Genomic DNA, 15,588 nt, shown 5'->3' with positions numbered 1-15,588 from the left:
AGGAATTGTGCATGCCTTTTAACTTCAGTAAGATGTGTTGTCAGCCTAGTTGGTGCAGTACTTCACTTGTCAGTATCACTCGTCAGCGAATGAAGACCTTGCTGGTAGGATAAAAAAGATGCGGGCTTCTTCACAGAGCAGTACCTTCCCAGAAAGGTCTCAAATTCTTCTGAATGTAGGCACTGACATGGAAGTGTCACTGAAGTGAAGTGGAAGATCCTGCCGCCATGGGCAGTGGTATGCATGATGAGTCATCTCAGGCAGGCTGCAGTACTGTAATAATTTCAAATGAAAGAGCAAGTGAATAGATGAGAGATAGAACATTATGCGCTGTGATGTGCTGAGCTACTCTGCGCAGGGAAAACAAATATCCGCCCCTACCAAAAATGCCAATGACGGCAGTCAGTGGGCAAGAATTTGCTGTGTGGAGTGTACTGCTTCACACTTGCTATAAAAATAAATCCATGCCTTCCCCACAATCCAACTTGCCTGCTCTATCAGGTTCGAGAGAGCCGTGAAACGGTGCCGCTTCCACCGGCACTATTCGAAGGCGCTTAGCATCGAGCTGTCAGGCTTCGGTGCTTTTGCAGAGAAACCTCATTACCAGGGTTAAGTAACTGCTTACCCCTGACTGGTTGTGTGGCAGTTTCATTTTTTTTTCCATAACAGCAACAGCAGTATGTAAAACTTGCCAACTTCGACAACTATGATTTGGTGAAGTGCTTTCTTGCCGTATGAGCAGGTCTAATACCTTCAAATAACCTTATATAGACCCACACCGAGGTGTATATTCAATAAATAAATGAACGTAGTATGAAGGCGCGACTAAATTGCCTCGGAAAATATCCCACAGCCCCAGTTCAAAGCGCGCCATCCTTAGTTCGTCTCGCGGGCGCTTCCGAAAGGTGGCACCACGGTATGTATTCGTGCTCAATAGGCACCCTGCAATGAGTTTGCCGAGACATGGGGCACCACCTAGCGGCTGATGAGAGCAAGCAATGGGGCGGCCGACAAGCAGGCTGCCGTGTATCTTGTGGCCGCTGTGTTGCTTTTGTGTTCACATTTTTTTATGCCATTGAGCGTGATTTACTCATTTAATGTCTTCACTAAGCTTGTGCGATGCTTCGACTGATACGGATGTGAACAAGAATAATAATATGCGCAGGTACTGCCGTGTTAAAGATTGCCACAATCGCGAAGGACACCTAAGCGTACTGCTTGCCGGGAAGACCTTTACGGAAAAAATGATTACAGAAGCGGATAGTGGCTGTGAAAAATAAAAATTGCTGGGGTTTAGCTTTAGTTAAACACGGTAGGTTGCGTAAACAAAGCCGACGTAGCTCCTCTTTCTGTTTTCTTCTTTCTTTTTTTCTTTCCCTTTTTCTTCTTTTTCTTCTTCCTCTTTGGTTTATTTTTCTTCTCTTGTTTCTTTTTCTTCCGTTTCTTTTCATTCTTTTTCTGCGCCACTTAAGGCGACGGCAGCGCCCCCACTCGGCAGCGGCACCGCTCCATCTGCGGTGCATCGTGGCTACCGACCGTGGCCACGCGACGACTTGAGCTGGGAGCCCAGCGGTAGCCGTTCCTGTTGCCATGGCAACAGCAGTGGCAATGCTCCATCTAAGGCACACCGTGGCTACCGGCCGTGGCCACCTGACGGCTTAAGCTGAGAGCCCATCTGCAGCTGCTCTAAAGGTCACCGTGGCTACCAGCAGCGACTACGCGAAGGGGCTGAGACCTGAAGTAGTATTGCTTACGCAATAAAAGAAAATTAAATTTCCTTGGCTAATGGTATCAATGGCATACAGAAGCTAAGGGGCGAATAAAACGATTGCTGGTTGATTGGAGAAAACGAGTTAAACTTTTGACTCGGGCCGCCGCACGCCAGTTGGAGCAGTCTTTGCTGTACACACTTCGCGGTGTAAAATTTGGCGGCTACTGGCATGTGCTACACAAAACTGAGTGGTACTATTCGTCTTTTAAAGTACAGAACGTCCACCCAAGCAGCAAAGTTGCAAGGTCACAGTATCGAATTCGAGCCGCATTTCATACGAGAGGTGCAGTAAAAAAAAAAAGAAAAAAAAAAGAAAAAAAAAAGACGCCATTGTGCTTGCCGAACCAAACTTCTACTGCGGTGTCTATATGAGACATAAAACACAACATACGCGCCAAACTTCGAAATAGAGATATGGACTAGCATAAGTCTCGGTAAATAAATTTCATAATGTGCCAAACAAGTTGAACTGCAGTGTCTGGAGGCCCTTATGTGAAACCTTGCGCAGGAACCTTGAACCTCGTTTCACGCCAAAAACCTCTAGGACCAACTGCTCCAGCTGCTCAAGAGTTTCTATTTCGGGCGATAGAGTAGTGTTCCACCATTAGTAACAAGAGTAAAAAATCATACCGCTAATGACCTCACTTACTGACGCTCTGTCGTTGATGCAGTGTTATCAGTAGATTTTCTTCACACTTGTGGTACGGATGTACAAGATGCATGCTCATTGTCTTTTATGAAGCACGCTAGAGCCACTCAGTGCTTGAAATTACTAAGGCATCCATACAGGTTACCGCACCTGCCTTCCTGCAATCTCCGTGACCCTGTCGAAAGCTGCGCGTGGCGAACAAAAGTGTTGGGCATGGGATAAAACCGTAAAGCGAAACTGCGAGGACAGTATCATGCTGCAGCAAGCAAAAAAAAGAAGAGACGGGTGGTCTATCGCTTGATCAATCCCTTCTCAGCTTTGTGCTGCACTTTCAATGTTTGGGCATAAGGTGTGCATGTAATAAATTAAAAGCCCCATTTACTCCTTTTGAAGCTAAATATCGTATATGAACACTCATCGGCAATACGCGGTAAGTCCCGACTGTCGACAACTTTCCCATTCTAAACGTGACCAACAGGCATCCTTTTGTCAATATCGATAATTAGAAGTTGCTCTCAAAGCATTTGATGGCCTTAAAACCACAAAACATGACAACCGACATGCTTCCTGCCGCACAACGCAAATGCAATCCAACAGCACTGGCCGCCTCAAATTACTCAGTGCCGGCGTTGGCGGCACTGAACGCAGTGCGCAGTAGCGCCGCCTAGCCACTGCAGGTTGCCTATCGCAAATATTAAGGCGAAAGCCTGTAATGGCTCATACTTGTGACCACGACCCTGTTTGTCCAGCCAGAGAAGTATTACACTTCGCGAAATTCCGCAGGATTGTGCCTTTAATGGCTAATACCGTAAAATTCCAAGCAAAGGCTTCCATCCGTACAAGCGCCCTCCTTAACTTAACTGCTAATTTCGCATTTCCGCTCCGTTCTGGGAAAGCACCCCCTCTTTTGCGCGCCACACCTCCCCGCTCTCTACATTTGGCATGCACCTCACCCAGACAGCACTGCCGACCCCACCCAGTTTTAGAATCCATTCCAATTTCAAAATTTGTTATAAATTAAGTGGGTGCCTTAAGCAAAACAAGGGGATGTGTAAAGGGGATCTGTACAGGTGTCGGATAACAGGCACGAATGAGACATCCGATGTGCACGATGCAAAGAGCAGATGGTCACTGTCTAGGAGGGAGCTAGTGATGAAAAGAAAAAAGACAATTGCTAACGTATGTTTAAACAGCACGCCGAATGAAAACGTTTGCATTGGCTGCGGCTCACCGATGCCTCCGTGCACACTTCTCATCCCGATTGCCCCGATCAGAGATAACATTTTGAATCCATGCGCACCGTGCTCAATGCTTTGGTGGGAAATTTTGTTATCTTAAACTTCGGGCCCCTTCCGGGAAAGCGCCCCTATCTACTTTTCCGGTAATTTCGGCGTGCGAGAAAGGGGGCGCTTGCTCGGAATTTTAAGGTACTCGCGGCAATGACCCTGTCTGTCCGGCCACGACCATGTTACCCTTAAATAGTACTAGTAATAGTTATGACTAATGACTAAATAGTCACTAACCAGTACTAATGACTAACTAGTCATCATTAGTCATGGGTAATGACAAAGATGACTGCAACTATGATGTTATCACATGGTGACGTCATCAGGCTATTGTCTAATAACCAGAATTGGCATCATAGTGGCGGCACATCCGGTTATGACATCACGACTGGTCTTGATGCCACCAGACAATTCACACATATACGAAGCTGATCCTGCCAGGCGTCTGATCCAGGCATCAGTGTGGCGCCTTTCATTTGGCGCTTCCTCGAACGCCGCACCACACAGCATATAGAAGCAGACACAGTACAGCAGGCATCAGCGGCATTTCAAATTGGTTTACAGGAAAAGGCACAGTATATGTCCCAATATTCCTGGACACCTTAACAGAGCCGTAAGGAAAAGGAGAAAAGTGGGAGTTAAAAAATAAAGAGAAAGAGAAGTGCTGCAGTGGAGGGCTACGGACCACCGCACTCTAAAGACCTCCTCGCACTTTAGTGGTCCAAAGTGACCCCTAGCAATTTGCCTGTTGAACACTAGATACGTGGACCCAGGCTCGTTTCTCCTATCAGTTTAACAGTTTTGCGCTCTGCAGAGATGACCAGCTACAATCAAGAACTGCTAACACAATCCAGAACTTCAAGGTTAACAGTCAAAGCGGGTAAGAGTGCAACGAGCGACCGGCCCTGGGATGCAGATAGAGATCTGTTGCATGTGGCCAGCAACACTTTCGAAGACCATGTGCAGTGTGACAGTGAGCTTATCACCTGCGCTGAACAAACGGATCTGGAAGTTGAAGAAGAAGAGTCTGATGAAGAGGAGGCCAGATTCAAATCGTGCAACTCTAGCTGAGGCTGCTGGATGCCTTGGATAGTGCTGTGCATGCATGTGTGGTGCGTGTGCATTATGACAGGTGGAGCCACAACCTCAGCAACCAACTGTCACGTGTGTGTGTTATTGTATGCTGTGCGAGCGAGGATGCTCCAAGAACAATGCTGCCTACGGCCCGACGCCGGTCTATGTAGCCCATCATCCATGTGAATTAAACCTCTTGCTACCAAAAACACAACAGCTGGCGATGAACATGGATTGCAGGAACCCCAGACGCAAGTGAAGACATGGCAAAGTGATGCATGCAGGTAAGTGAACTTAACACCAGTGAAGTGAAGCCCGCTTCATTCCCATACAAAAATGGTGACGTTTGGCCGAGTCGAGGAGTATGACAATAAAGAGCGGATGCTATGACGCACATAAACACATCAGGCGATCCACCACCTTCCCCTCTTCCCCCAGATCCGTTCCTGTCCCACGTTTCCGATTCTCAAGTTCTGCGCCAGCGAACACGCGCTCTCTCATTCCTCCGTGTTCGCACCCTCTCCCCCGTAATCTTACTCAGCAGGAGGAGGCATCAGTGCGCCGGATTCGGGCAGGGGCGGCTCTGACCCCATCTGTGCGACATCAGTTGGCGTGATAAAGATCTGCCAGTGACTGACAGGTGCCCTCACTGTGACACTGCACCTGAGATCTGTGATGTGCGTCACTTGTTGTGGATGTGTCCAGCAACGACTCCAATTAGACAACGGATACTCATGAAAGTGGGCCTGCAGTGGAATCGCGATTGTGATTACGAGAAGTGGACATTGAACAATCGCTACACCGCCAACCTCTGCGAATACCTAAGCGCAACTGGACTCCACTCCTTCTTTCAACTTTCTATCTCCTGCATCCCATTCCCCCTTTCTCAACTTATGCCTTGTGGCAAACTTTTCGAGGAAAAAAAGAAAAAAAGAGCCATGGTCGGCATGCACGAAACGGCTAGATGCATTCTTCAATGCAAACGGCATCAAAGACGACGAAGAAAAGAAGTGGATATTTTTGTCGACAGTTGGCACAAGCACGTACGTGACGTTCCGTAGTTTGCTAGCGTCCACGAAGCCAGAGGAGAAAAAGTTTACTGAACTCATGGCTACTCTTAACAGCTACTTCAGCCCCGCTCCTTCGCAGATAGCCGAAAATTTTTGCTTCCATACCAGAGTACAGCTCAAGAATGAAAGTGCCATGGTGTCTGTCGCTGTAACAAGCTGCCTTACATATACAGCTGAAGTTACGGGATCTCCCCGCTCCTCCGAGCATGCTTCGACATGACTCTTTGGGGCAGCGACCAGCTAGTGTGCGTCTCTGATGATGGGCTGCAGCGCAACCAGCCCAAAGTATAAAAAGGCAGACTGCAGCACGCCCATGGCAGTGCGCTCTGGAGAGATGCATTCTTCCGGGCCCCTATCGTGGCCGCTCGCTCTTGGAAAGTTTCTTTTGATTTTTCACCAAGCCTGCAACCAACTCATCAGTCCTCCTCCTCTTGTACGATCGCCGCTAGCGATCAACCCTGCGATTACAACGCTTCATCGAACAAGAATTCCTTTTTGCCACAGACTGCCGGTTAATTGAATATTGTTTTCGCCTTTGTTTAAACCTTGATCTGGCTTAGTATTTTACACTGTGTTTTCTGTGTAACTCTTGCCCCTAATTACTATATCTGGAATACTTGCTTTGTTATCTTTATAGTCTTCTTTTATCGCAGTGTTTGTTCAGTGCCGGTCTTCCCTCTTGTTAGTTACCGGGTCGTCTTTTTCGTGTCGCGGTGTTTTCTTTTTTCATTATTATGCAGTGTAACTGAGCTACTAGCTATAAATATCCCATTATTTGTAAAATAAAAAAGTGACTTTCTTGAACTTATTTCACAATCACACACTGACACATGTACTTTGCAGGTTGACCGGCCTAACTTTTAACTGTGTTCTCAAACCTCATAGAGGGACGACGGGTTAACCATAAAGGGGACCCCACGCCTCTGTTGACCATAAAGGCGGGGGTTTGCGCCAATCACCGAGCTCCAGGAAGTGGCTGAACACTGCAACTTCGGTACAGCACTGAACTGTAAGCTGAGAGACAGGTTTGTGTGTGGAATGCATGACAGAGCCATGCAGCAATGGTTGTTAGTTGAGAAAAACCTCACCCTGGATAAAGCTCTTGAGATTGCTAGAACGGCAGAGGAACGCAATGGAGCTGTAAAAGGGCCACTCGGACATACCCACTTCCCCAGTTCAAGAAGGCTCAGTAAATTATGTCAAAGACAAGAAAAAGCACCTCAGCGGCAAAAAAGAGCAAGACACGAAGCTTAAGGCAAAATAAAAAAAATTCACAGTGGCTTAGCTGTAGTTAAGCCTAGGAGATTGCGAAAGCAAGAGAGGCGAGGTGTCTCCAATAGAAGACGACACCATCTGTTAGACCACAGCGCACCTAGTGGGAGAAGCGCGAAACGCCCAGCGTGGCTACGAGCCATGCTACGCTGAAGACCCGACTTGGTAGCCCATCTTCGCCTCGCTCATGACGTCACACCACCTGTTAGACGACAGCGCACCTAGTGGGAGAAGCGCGAAATGCCCGGCGTGGCTACGAGCCACGCTACGCTGCAGAGCCGACTTGGTAGCCCAGCTGTCGCGCTGGTGTGACGTCAGTAGTCACGTGGTGTAAAGCGTAACTACCGGACCATGCTACGCTGAAGGCTCGAAACCTGGCGTACTATTGCTTCTGCAATAAAACCGGACACCAGGTGAAGTCCAGGCTGTGTGTACACTGCGGATCCTTTGGAACGCAAGCACACAAGGTGTTACAAGTGCGACAAAGTAAGTCACCTGGCGAGTTGCTGTTTGTCTGGTGCTGAGAAAGGGAAGAAGCAGAGCACAGCTAAAGTGAACAAAGCACAGTCGACTGAGAAGAAACCCAAGTACTACCTGCATTCTTTGCATGCGCAGTCACCCCTGAAGCCAATCACAGTGACATACATAGCCACTGGAAAGGGAGTTGGATTCAGGTTCTCCCGTTTCGATAATATCAAAAGACACTTATCAGCAGCACCAAAGGCTTTTGCAACAGCTTTCATGGATAGACATCAATCTTAACTACACAAGTAGAACAATACCTGTGCAGGGAAAGTGGGTGTTGACGTATGTCTTGGCAAGACTGCATGTCTGCAGACACTGCTTGTAGTAGCCTGCAAAAGCCCTAGTCTGTGGGGCAGGGACCGGCTTACAGGATTCGACCTGCTACCACGCCAAGTAAATGCGACACAGATTGAAGGTACCCCCAAAGGGAAAGTAAAAGAAATGCTGCAGGAGTTTGAAGAGATCTTCAGACTACGCTGCGGGACACTGAAAGGACCATCAGTGCATATCAATGCTTGACCTGACGCCCAGCCATAATACTACCGACCTCGCACGGTACAATATACGCTTCGGACCACGGTTGAAAATGATCTTCAGCGTCTAGAAAGTGAAAATATCATCACACCAGTGGACCGTTCCGAGTGGGCTTGGCCAAAGTGTCAGGATTTGCGGAGATTATAAATTGGTGTGAATCACGACACAGCACCCATTGCCTAAAGTAGAAGACATATTTCCATCCTTGCAAGGCCTAGTATTGTTTTGCAAGTTGGATTTCCGTGAGGCTTACAATCAGGTGCCTGTTGATGGATGATCCGGCAAGCTACCGGTTGTCAACACTCATAAAGGTCTCTTTGCACACAACTGCCCGGCATTCGGTGTTTCATCAACCCCTGCCCTATTCCAGAGAAGAATGGAGGAAACCCTTCATGACATCCCAGGCACGTTGTCTCCTTAGATGACATTTTGGTGACAGAAAGAACTGATGCAGGACACCTTTAGAACCTGTGCAAAGTTCTGCAATGGATCAGAGAGTCACGGTTGAAGCTCAAACAGGACAAGTGTGAGTTTATCAAACCATCTCTTGTTTACCTGGGCCACGAGACCAATATGCCACTGGTCTTCAACCATCAAGAAAAAGCACAGAAGCCACCACTGAAGCTCCCGAGCCCAAGCAAGCTAAGATACTTCATTGGACTCCTGCCACACACTGTGAAAAAGGGGTCGAATTCCCATTAGCATTTGCATCTCAAACTCTCACACTTGCAGAGCAAAACTACTCACATCTGGAAAGGAGGCACTAGCCATTAATTTTGGTGTCAGAGACTACTTGCTATGTCGCAGCTTTGTCCTCATCACAAGCCACTTGTTGGCATAAAGTAATTCCAGCTATGACTGCTTCACGTATTCTGCATTGGGCACTCACGCTTGGTGCCTACATATATGCTATAGAGCACCGACCAGGACGCCTCAATGGAAATGCAGATGCCGTGAGCAGGCTGCCACTGACAGTCCGAACCACCAGAGCTGGTGAATTCAATCTCAAGCCTGGAAAAGCTAACAGTGTCAGTGAAGCTGCTCCAGCACTACACTAGCAGTGATCAATCCCTTAGCCAAGTGCTGCAGTGGGTAAACGACAGATGGCCACAAAGCACCCTAGACAAAGCTTTACAGCCACTCTGGCAAAGATGTGACGACGTGAACATGCAAAGAAATCTCTTGTACCGGGGAAACCGAATCGTGGCACCACCTCCTGCCCAGAAGCACATCTTGGGTCTGCTATATGAAATGCACCAGAGAATGGCCGTCATGAAAGGCATGGCAAGGCCTTTGGTTTGGTGTGCTTGACAATGTACACGGTGTCTGCAGAATTCTCCAATGCCAGCAAAAACTGAACTGTCATGACCTGAGCCAAGTGAATGCTGAGAACGTGTGCACCTGGACTATGCCGGACCATTTGAAGGCAAAGTGCTCCTTATACTTGTAGATGCCAAATAAAAGTGGCTGGAAGTTATCATCATGCCAAATGCGACAGCTGAACAGACTATAGAGAACTTGAGGGATACTTTTGCATGGTTTGGTCTGCCAAGGTGCATTGTAACAAACAATGGAACCCCATTTACTGGCCAAGCTTTTCAAGAATTCCTTTGGAAAAATGACGTTAAGCACCTGCGAGCAGCTCCTTTCCATCCAGCATCGAATGTTTTGGCTGAACAATCTGTTTTAACTGTAAAGGATGGCCTCCAAAAAACCACACGTGGATATCTCGAGCTCTGGCTAGCGAGATGGTTGCTTATGTGCCGCAGAGCACCCTGCCCAAGTGGAATGTCACCATCAGGATGTTAGCATACCCAATGAAAGCGAAGCTAGACCTCAGCACTCCTAGAAGGACCTAGAAGGGGGGAAGAGAGAGCAGTTGTTGACAGATTCCAAAAACCATTGCGGAGAGACAAAAGAGGGACCAAAATACAAGATAGGTAACATGGCTGCATTTCGCAATTTTGGTTGAGGGGTGGTTTGGGCGAAGTTGATGAAACAAACGGGATTTACATGGTAACCATTCCAACTCCCAAGAGAAAGTTCGCCATCACAACAACCAAGTGTTGGCCACTCCAGCGTCAAGTGCAGCAGAAACACCGAGGAAGATGTAGCCAGCGCCTTGGAGGCTGTTGCGAAGCTATCTGCGAGACATTCAACTAGAACTGTTCTTTACGTTCTTAAGGAAGGAGGGGTGCTGTGTATACATGTGTGGTGCGTGTGCATTACGACAGGAGGAGACACCACCTCAGCAGCCAACTGTCATGTGTGTGTTATTGTATGTTGTGCGAGCGAGGACTCTCCGAGAACGATAATGTGTATGGCCCGACGCCGGTCTTCGTAACCCATCATCCATGTGAATTAAACCTCTTGTTGCCAAAAAGCACAACCAACAGCAACAGAATTTCGTATCTCAGCAACAAGCTGTGCCAAAGGAGATGCCCAAAAACAGGATCTGCGGACAGCTTGGTTATTTCTCGAGTGCCAGCGCACGCTAAAAGTAATTTTGTTTTTGTCAAAATGAGAACCACATCACTGTTATGGACTTTACACATATATATATAACCACAATAAACCGATAGCATGTACTATAAGCGGCCACACGTCTGCTTATAACAGCTCATTCTTCCCTAATGCAATAGTACTCTGCAATTCGCTGCCTAAGGACATCGCTTAATGCACTGATAGTAAAATATTCCACGAAAAATGAAAAGCTCATTTCACTTAATAGCGACTGTTTTTTGTCAGTTCAGTTCAGTCGTGTCCGACTCTTCGTGACCCTATGGACCATTTCACGCCACACTTTCCGGTCTCTCACTATCTTCCTAACATCACATAACTTCATCTGCAGTGCCTCGAGGATGCCATCTAACCATCGCAATCGCTGCCTACCCCTTCTCCGGCGACCGTCAACCTTTCCCAACATCAAATCTTTCTCCAGCGACTCCTCTCTTCTCATCAGATGACCAAAGTAGCTGAGTTTTAACTTTAGAATTTGACCCTCCAATGAGCAGTCAGGGTTTATGGCCGACAATATCGACTGATTTGATCTTCTGGCAGTCCAAGGAACTCTCAAGAGTCTTCGCCAGCACCACAATTCAAACGCGTCAATTCTTCGGCGGTCAGCCTTTTTCACAGTCCAACTCTCGCATCCATACATCACAACTGGAAAGACCATAGCACGAGTTATACGGATCTTGGTTGGTAGACTAATGTCTCTGCTCTTTACTAGGTTTTTTGTACTACATTTTTGTTCTTATTTTAGTCTTATGCTATAGCACTGCATAATCATTTGCTAAACTCTTACATGAATAACATAGTTCTCACGTGTTCTGCACTCTGTAGTTCCTTTTTTTTTACTTTTCACTGTGTGCTTTATTTTCTTTGTTTACGCCATTTCCAAAACTGTATGTGTCCCCCCCCCCTCATGTAATGCCTTCGGGCCATTAAGGAATCAATAAATGATATGAAATATCAATGTATGTACACTCGAACCCGGATATATCGAATTTTTGTTACATCGAACTCGCGGAATATCCCCTTGAAAATCCCATGCAAAAGTATAGGAAAGCCGCGTCATATATCGAACTCAATTCCATCGGTCGTTCGATATATCGAACTCCGCACCACACACTGGAAAGTGTGCCATTCCCAAAGACAATCGCATCACCCTTGGCCGTTTGCCGCGTGACGTTTTCAAGCCAGGCGCGGAAGTAATGAGAGGGGACAGTTCGGCTAGGGAAGCGCCGCACCCATTCCCTAAAGGCGTGTGCATTTGCGGTTGTCGTTTCCCTCGCGCCAGCACGTGACGTTTGCAAGCCATGTGTGTGAATGAACCAGAGAGAACCGGTGGGAATGAGAAGGGAAAAACACGACAGAGCGAAGCGCAAGGGTGTGCCCATTCTTTTGCTGAGCTATCTCTCTCCTTCCTCTTTCCCGGCCTTCGTTCGCAGTAGCACGCGCTACGCATGTGCCAAGCCAGCTTAGCCCGTTTTCAGACAACGTCGGACGCTTTCTCCAGCGTGTGTTGCGAACCCTCTCCGCGCGGCGGCTGACGTGGCTACGGCGCCTTCGGAAGTCAAGAAGCGGCAGATCTATCTTTTTTTTTTTTTGCGAGAGTCGTCTATTTTTATCGTTGTGTTGTAAGCGCGATGTAGCATAAGATATGGCGTTACGAAGCGGCATTTTTTTTTTGTTTTTGCGGGAGTCGTTAATCTTTGCATGTATGAATCAACGAAAGCACGCGGTCAGCTGCAATCATGACACCAGCTTTTAGCATTTTTCGCTTCAATCACCATTTGCAGCTGCTGTATCACGCTTTCCAATGATTTTTGTGGCAGTGGACTATGCCCGCCCCAAGCGCGGCGTGATAAATCGAACCAGACTTGTGCAATCAAGCCATCACGGGCAGTCTGCCAAGTTCGCTCCCCCCCGCTGCAGGAGCTATCAAAAGATAAACACTCCGCGACGCTATCGCTGCGCAGCATCTTGGCACGCTGCCAAGAAATGAGCTGTGGATGAGACGACCGAAACGGAGTGCGACATGCAAGGGGAAACGCTAGAGATTTCTGCCGCGGCGACACAGCAACCTTGTTTTGAGCTGCCGCGGTGGCTCGAATGGCAGAGGGACGCAGTTCCAAGTTGGAAATTTTTTGCTCTGTCACTGCTGCTCGTCGCTGAGATCGCTTAATCGCTTGCATGTGAGCAAGCTGGCCTTAATGTTTTTTTTTTTTTTTCCAAATTCTCGGTTGCTAAAGTGGAGGGTGGGTTCATTATGCGAGTGAGTTGATTACGCGAGAAATACGGTATCATTTTTTCGCATCGTAAGTGCCGTCCCAAGCCGATTTATGTATATCGAATTATCGATATATCGAACTATTTCGAGATTTCCTTCAAGTTCAATATATCTGGGTTCGACTGTATAACTCCACGAACTGCATTTCACAATGCTGACTCATTGCCCTTTGCTGTTCCATATTCTAGTAAACATTCAGCTAAGTGAACTGCAGTGGAAGCCCAATAAATAAGACTCAATGAAAAGTAAATTACAAATAAATGGAATTAAGTAAGGTTGTTTGATTGGTTCCTGATGTCTGCCGCTGTAACAGAAACGCCACTTACCCTAATGGCACAAATGCTAAACATTCAGAATTTGGCTGGCACTTTGGGTGGTCTGTCCAAAATCGACATTGCAAAGTAGTCCACAATTTTGATGTCAACATTGTCATGGAACATGAAAAACAAAACCACCAACCAAGAGGCTGTCAAGAATAACTCCTTTGCTTTGAACTATCTGCTGCTGAAGAGGTCATGTGAAGAACTAGAGGAGATTCTTTTTTTGGTGGTTTAAGCATACGCACAGTGCCAACTTTCTGAGAAGCAGTCCCATTTTGAAGCAGAAGTCATGGGAGATAGCCCAGAGAGCATGGCACCTGGCCTTCGGACAGCATGGCTCAGCCGCTACTGCTGTTTGTGCAGGTACTGCCGTCTATTTTGCATATTACGCCCACGGCGATATCAACGATGAACATCAGCCTGATACCATCCCCGGCGTCTTGCTCGGACCCCGTCACAAGCAACAACCCCTTTGAGAGATACTGGCAGCAAGTCGTGACGTCACCAGCAGCCGATCTAGTACTTAAGCAGCGACGAGACTGCGACCAATTCAGAGGGCATAGCTCACCCGCTACTGCTGTTGGTGCAGGCTGGTTCCCCGTCCACAGACTATTGCTACCGGAGTGATAATAGATTCTTAGTCATCCTGCCGTGCCCTGGTAGGCTTCATTGCATTGTTGTTGACTGTTGGTCTATGTTGGTGTTACTTATGTCGGGAGACATAGAAGAAAACCCCGGGCCTAAAACTGCCGAGCTGCTACAGACAATTATAGACAATCGAGCGGCGTCTGATTGCTGGTTAAATAATATCAGCAAGGATATTAGTCAATTAAATAAAAAGAGTGAATGATTGACTGAGTCTCTTGCAGTGAAACAGGAATTGAACAAAAGAATTGAATCTCTTGAGGCAACAGTTCGGCAACAAGCCATAAAACTGGTTGAATATGAAAACTATAGCCATCGTAACAATCTGCTCGTTTATGGCGTTTCTGAAAAAATCAGTGACTCAGAGAAAGATTTAAAAGAAGCTGTCATTGATAAGCTTTTTCATGAAACGCTTGGAGTTGAAGTAAAAAAACCGCCGAAAACATTCATCGCATAGGCAAAAAGAACGAACAACAACGAGGCTAATTATTATAAAATTTTATGACAGCAGAGAAAAGCGGCAAGTGCTGGAGAACTGCAGCAAGCTGAAAGGAAAATCTGTTATCGCAAGTAATGACTATGCAAAGGAAACGGTAGCGGTGCGAAGCAAACTGTGGGAAAGTGCTTCTGCTGAAAGGGCGCAGGGTGATAAGGTCTTTTTGATCAACAACAAACTAAAATGACAAGTTATACAAATGGGACAAGAAGAATGCACGCTCGCTTCTAAACCCCCAAGATAAGTACAGTACATGCACTCGTAGTAGAGGCAACACGCATGACTGTTCTGGCTCCTCATATAGTACTGACGAAACCCCGCTTGAATCCACTCTCTCATAGCTATGAATCTCATCACTGAATGCTCGTAGCGTCATAAATAATGTGATTAGTTAGAATATGTATTGCTGACAGAAAGTCAACATGTGCTAGTCGTAAGTGAAACCTGGCTAAACAACGGTGTGCCTAGTCACTGCATACAGTTGAACCCGGATATATCGAACTCGACGGGAATCGCGAAATAGTTCGATATATCGATAATTCGATATACAGAAATCGGCTTGTGACGGCACTTATGATGAGAAAAAACGATACCGTATTTGTCGCGTAATCAACCCACTCGCATAATGAACCCACCCTCCACTTTTGCACCCGAGAATTTGAAAAACAAAAATGCGTAAAGGCCAGCTTGCTCACATGCAAGCGATTGAGCGATCTCAGTGTTCCTACCCATCTGAACATCTGGTAGTTTGGGGGTACTACAGTCGAACCCGGTTATATCAAACCCGGATATATCGAATTTTGGTTATATCGAACTCAAGGAATATCCCCTTGAAACTCCCATGTAAAAGTATAGGAAAGCCACGTCATATATCGAACTTAATTTCACCGGTCGTTCAATATATCGAACTCCGCACCACGCACTGGAAAGTGTGCCTTCCCCAAAGACCCTCATCATCCGCATCACCCTCGGCCGTTTGCCGCTTGATGTTTTCAAGCCAGGCGCGGAAGGAATGAGAGGGGACAGTTCGGCGACGGCTGGTATGGGCAGCGCCGCGCCCATTCCCCAAAGGCGCGCATCTGCAGTTATTGTTTCCCGCGCGCCAACAAATGACGTTTGCAAACCATGTGCGTGGGTGTGCCCATCCTTTT

The 15,588-nt window shown here is 47.1% G+C and overlaps 1 protein-coding gene across 8 annotated transcripts in view; it reads right to left on the bottom strand.

Annotated features, from left to right (window-relative positions):
* LOC146201321 (uncharacterized) overlaps window positions 1-15,588 on the bottom strand; it is a 464,239-nt gene that overhangs the window by 51,781 nt on the left and 396,870 nt on the right. The window lies entirely within an intron of this gene.

This window comes from Amblyomma maculatum, chromosome 2 (assembly GCF_055883805.1).
Source record: "Amblyomma maculatum isolate TAMU_Amacu chromosome 2, ASM5588380v1, whole genome shotgun sequence".
NCBI lineage: Eukaryota > Metazoa > Arthropoda > Arachnida > Ixodida > Ixodidae > Amblyomma > Amblyomma maculatum.
Note: the sequence above shows the minus strand (reverse complement) of the source record. Positions and strands in the feature narration are given on the sequence as shown.